Below are 6,102 nucleotides of genomic sequence, written 5' to 3'. Positions count from 1 at the left end.
TCCTGGCCTGTGCCTACTTGGTTGGCCTCCAATCCAATTCTGCCGTCTGACAAAACTGAAGCTGATGCTGTTTCTTAATTAGGCTACTTCAGTAAAATACCAACTTCTTTTGTATTCAAATGAGATGAACAAATTCTAGTGCTAATTGTGCTACATGTAGTCTTTTGTTGAATTATGTGAGTGCTGCGACACTGTCTTTTGACTCTCTCCTTAATGAGCAGTATCTATGTACTGTAATTGGCTGCTTTGTGCTGTATTAAGTTAATCTAATTGCTTTCTTTAACCTAAAATAGTAATCACTTCTTATTCAATAGTACCTGAGGCCTTTCTAGCTAAACAAGTCAGTATAAATATGTTTGGTTGGGTGAAATTTGTTGCAAACCAGCAAACTGCCAATCAACTTTGTGGCAACTGAGTACGATTCCTAAATGATCAATCACGTACTAGAATTTATCGGCTTGATTAAACACAACTCTACAAAATTTTCACCATACAAGTATTTGAAAAGAAAAAGACCACAAACAGAATCAAACACCATGAAACTGGTCGGATTACATATTACACCAAATACTACGGATTTTTTTGATTCATCAACATAGCTTACAAGGAAATCAGAAATAAACTTCACACATCAGTACATCAAACTATCAGACTATCAGTCTATCAACAATACATGCCAAAATACATTAACCATATATCTAGCATATTTAGTTTATGTATTGTAGTTACTTCCAAGGGCCTCTACATCAAATCATCAGCCCAGTTCTCTACAATGGCCACCTACTCAACCAATGGTCACTTCATGATCAAGGCACAAGTCGCGCAGTAGTGACATTTAATCCAATCAAAAGTGCAAATATTAACAATGCAAAATCCCAACACTGCACAAAGACAAGCAATTTAAAATCAGCAAGCGTGCAAGACATCCATGAACATATTATGAGAAAAAATTCCAAAAGTTTTTCTTTCTAACAATGATAACAAGCTTTCCATCTCCCATATCCTTGCTGTTTAGACAGCCTAGGGCTCTAGTATATATGGACATCTCCCAACCAAGGAAGCACAAGCTTTCTAGCAGAAATCTTGATCGATACTTAAGAAAATAAAACTTGCTTAATTAATTTAATGGGTCTTCTTAGTTTAGTTGTGCTATGTCAATACATGGTATAAGCCCCAATTACTTAGAAGTTGGACTTCAGCATCAATCTATGTAATTAACAAGTCAACTACATGGAATTGTCTCATCCTTAAAAGACAAATTAATAAACTAATTGAGCATAGAAGTTATCTTCTAAGCGAGATCTAAAAAGCAAAGCCTATTTATTATTCTGTGGATTAACACACTGAAATCATTTCAACTCTTCAAACTCATCTGAATATAAGACCTGCTATCCTGGCCTAATATAATGCTTCTTTTCTGTTTTCTTTATTAATTTTTCTTTACTTTGGAAGTGGAAATGGCCTAAGACCGTACTTTTTGTCTAATGTAAATGCATCTTCTTTATAAAGAAGGGATTAAGATTGCCAACAGCAGGCTGGCCAGCATAGTCCAAGCAATCCACTATGATTCCTTTCAAGTGAAGGGTTACGTGCATTAACAATAACAAACATGAGCGAGAATGCAGCAAAATAGGTCACGTGAACAGAAAATTCGATCAATGGAAGACAACTTTCATACTTACATTACACAGTTCAATTAGCATCTTCACATAGCTAGGTCACAGCCTCAACTTGAACCCCACAGAAAGATAATTATCCAAATCATTCCTGAAGAAAAAGAAGGAAGTGCTTCAGAAGAGTATAAAAGTCATTAGTCTCATTACATACAAATTTGTCTTTCCAAGATTATGGCAATGCTTACTAATTGATGCAACATTACTAAATTTGAATATGTCAACTTTCGAAAATCAAATAAAACCAAATGGTCAAAGAGAGAAGACACAAATTAATTTGAAGTTTAACAATTACAAAGAAATAAAGTAAGAATCAAAATTTTTTAATTTGTAATAAGTTGCTAATGAACATATCCTCTATTAAGTTACTCTAGCATTGTACTTCAACAAACATTCATTAAGAAAATAGAAAAGCTACTTGGGTGAAACGAGGGAAACGTTCAATGTGGCCTCTTCAGTCCAAACTTTTAACAGAAATCATTAACTTATAATGGTGAATTGTGTCCCCTGATAATATTCGTTGAAATGCACTTAAAATAGATGACATAAACATGAATTAGAACTTAGCCAAACACATAATGTGACAGTATTATGACTGTCACCTAGCAAAGTGCTTTATGCATTCATTTCAGACATCAATCAGCAATCAGTAAGCTGTAAGAAATATCCCCTACATAGCAAACACAAACAAAAGTCATAGCAACACACTGAATAGCATAACAGAAATTTGGATTAGGAAAAAGGGAAATGCAAGTAATATAGCTTTAGAAATCTGTTTACTTTAATTTGTTCTTCCTTGGCAAGGTTCCCTTTTCCTGACCTAGCTTATCTTCAACTTCAAGTGAAACAAGGCTGCCCACGAACTTAGTCATCTCCAAAGCTCCGTCTGGCAGTCCATGAGCTTTGCAACAACCAACTTTGTTAGATTTTAAATCATACCAAACAATTCTCAAACTGTCAATCTCCAACAAAACTCTTCGCCCATCCCTGCAGTAAACTAGAGGCTTAATCTGTAGATAAGCCCCAATATTTCCTGGCAGACTAATACTAAATAACCTAACCCAAGACTCTTTATTTCCATACTCATTCATCACCCAAAAATCAGCCTCTTCCATTATACAAGAATCCCGAGCATTATATGTAACAACCACACACAAACATCCACCCAATTCCGACAAAAGCCTCTCAGTCCTCAACTCCTTATCATAACCAGTACACTCCATGTACGAGAAACTTTCAGTTCTAAGATTAAAACAAGCAATTAACTGACATTGAAAATCCAACTCCTTGGTAACTATAAAATGTAAAACTTCATTAACAAGCACACCATGAAAATCTTTATAGAAGAGATAATATGGTATACCTTGGACACATTTCCATGAATTGTTGTTCAGACTATACACTTTCGCTTCGTTGCTGAAAATCGTGTCATTTTTATGCTTTTGAACCATCCTAAGTATCTTGTAATCGTCATTTCCACTATCGTACCCAAACCCAAACCACTCAAACTTAACAATATAGTCTGCAGAAATGCTAACAGATGGGAGTTTCAGCTTACGATGAGACTTAGTAAGAGGATTGAACAGGACAACATCATTATTCGAAATGTCGGAGAGGCAAACAATGCCATTACAGGAACCAAACAAGCTTAACTTGTGGGGTTGCAAAGGGTGGTCGATTTCAGAGAAAGAGAGTTGATTATAGTGGAGGTCGAGCTCAGCAGATTGAAGAGACGGGTAAAATAGTAGGAGATGACGATCAGAGTTGGAAATTAAGGTTTGATTGAGGTGGATATTGATGAAATTGGGGGATTTGATTAAGGAATTCCAAGATTTGCATACGCATAGAAAGCGGAGAAGTGTTTTGACGGGTAGTTTTGAGAGAATTTCGATGATTAATTCAGTAGGAAGTACCGCCATTGTTGCTCAATCTCAAGCTCTAGAAATACAGTGTTGTACTAGTATACTTGTAGTAGTCTAGTAGAAGAAGTGTCTCTTGCACACTACTTTGATCTGTTTTTGTGAAGTTTGTTGGGGAAGATTCTGTTAGAATTCCGCCAAAATGGAAGCCTAGAGTATCCATCACGCAAACAGTAAAATTTGATTCTTTAGATAGGTTTACCGGTGCATGAATTCAAATACTCCGTACTTAAAATCTCCAAATTTCGATAAAAAATTTTTTTTGTAATGATTTTACATTTGAAAAATATCGAGATGAATTTAATATGATCTCATATAACCCAATGGAGTGCGTTTATTATCAACTTGTATAAATCACAAAAGTATATTACGAGTAACTTTTATGAATAGTGCCTAAAATCAAGGATGACTTTTCAATGGCCACATAAAAATGTAGCCATTGTAACTGTTTTTATCTCAACCGTTAAAATGTTAAAGATTAATCTTGTCCATTCTTATATTTGACTTTGAAATAAAATTATAATTAAAAATTTCAAAAACTATTTGCCAAAAAAAAAAAACTGCTTTGTCGCTGCCATACATTGATGCAGTTTCAACTTCTAAGTATCCTACCTTCAACCTACAACCTAAATCTCCATTAAATATGTATGGAGAAAAAATTAACATAGATACTTAGATAGGATCAAGTATGTAAACGTCTTCCAATCTTCCATCATCATCCCTCCAAATTAACAATTATTTATCAATCTAATATTTTTATATCCTTCACGCAAACCATAATTTAATCAACAAAATTGGTTTCCAATTATATTGAAATCTTAAGAAAAATAGAATATTAAGGACTATAGAATTGAAGGACATCAATGAAAATCAAACAGATTAATAGGAGGAAGAAAGCATTAAGGAGGAAGAAAATTTAAAACTAATATTTGTTGTGATTTTATTTATTTTTTTAATTTTATCTAGTCAGCTAAACAAATGGCTTAGATTTAATCTTAAATATTAACGGTGCGCATTCAAAAATTACAGTGGCTACAAAATTATTGTGGCCATTCTAAAACTATCCCAAAAATCAAACGTGTCGACTAATACAAATCAAAGCAAATATAACAAGCTTCAATTCCTTTTAATGATAATATTAAACAAGCTTGGTATCTTAATTTAAGGTTGCGAAATAATATCATAGAAATGTGTAATGTGCAGTAATATCAAGTACTTCAGCAAAGAACAGCTTGTTCAATTCTACTCAAATTTCACTGCTAGAGTAGATACATTGTTACATCGCAGTAGACTTCGGAGAAGCTCAAAAGAACTAGTGAATCAGATTACAGCATAAGCTACGGTAATCCATACACCTGAGATTAGGACCAAAAAACATCCACCACTTTAACAAAGTATCTATAAATATACTACAAAGATAGCCACAGTTAAACTGTTTGCAATGGCCTTCATGCGAAATCATCTAGCCACTTCTCCTCCAAAGGCCATGATCATGTAAAAAAAAAAAAAAAAAACCACCAAAAGTGCAACCTTCCACGATGCAAAATCCCAACACTGCATAAGTGCAAAAACATACCATTTTATCATCAGCATGACACTTCCATGAACTATCATGCGCAAATTATCTAAAACTTTATATTTTCAATTAGGATGTCACAACCTTTCTTACAAACTCAAGGTGCCCTTAAACAACACTCACTAAAGCAAAGGGCCTCTTAGTCTAATAGATCCATGCCAACTTATTGTATAAGCCCTAATTGCAGAGAAGTTAATTAAATTAGGTAGCATTAGTAATTAATCAATATATAATTTGATATCCAAATTTAAAAATGAAATTAGCAAATTAACATATAAAAGAGCACAAACATTAGAAATGATACTCTCACAAACAAATCAGAAGCATTTAAAGGAAACATCTTATTCTCAAAATGTTGATTAACAAACCAATTGAGCAGAGTAACCTAATATGCATTTTAATGTTCTTTGGAACACTTTTCTGTTCCTCACTTTACTCTGAATATCAATCATGTCCTAGCCTAGTCCTCCCTTGGTTTAAATTTACAATCATTTCTTTTGGGGAAAGAGGGGTTGTGTTTTCCATCTAGTTTGAGGGTGAAACTTTAAAAACCATGCATACAAAGATCTAAGATTGGTCTTTTTTTTTTCTTTTCTTTTTTTTAGCCTAAATTATGCAGTTTTTCCAATTTGAAATACATCCTTAATCATAGATTTATGATTCCAAAATTAAACATAGACTTTTATGAGTACTTTGTTTGGTAAATAAGATTTTCTGTTCAGCCTATTAACAGCCAGGCAAACACCAATCCAACAGATCACTTTAAATATTTTCAAAGAGAAGGTTATAATAGCTCAAGAACACAGTACATTGTATATTAGACCCAAAAAAAAAAAAAAAGATCAAAAGTTATGAAGCAAAAAAGGTCATGTCAACAGGTTATTGAGACCTAACTCAATAGTCGTTGAAACCCTGTTGCTTAGGGAGCAACTGC

This window comes from Chenopodium album, chromosome 17 (genome assembly GCF_948465745.1).
Source record: "Chenopodium album chromosome 17, dcCheAlbu1.1, whole genome shotgun sequence".
Classification (NCBI taxonomy): Eukaryota; Viridiplantae; Streptophyta; class Magnoliopsida; order Caryophyllales; family Amaranthaceae; genus Chenopodium; species Chenopodium album.
The sequence above is the reverse complement of the archived record's forward strand: the minus strand, read 5'-3'. Positions refer to the sequence as shown.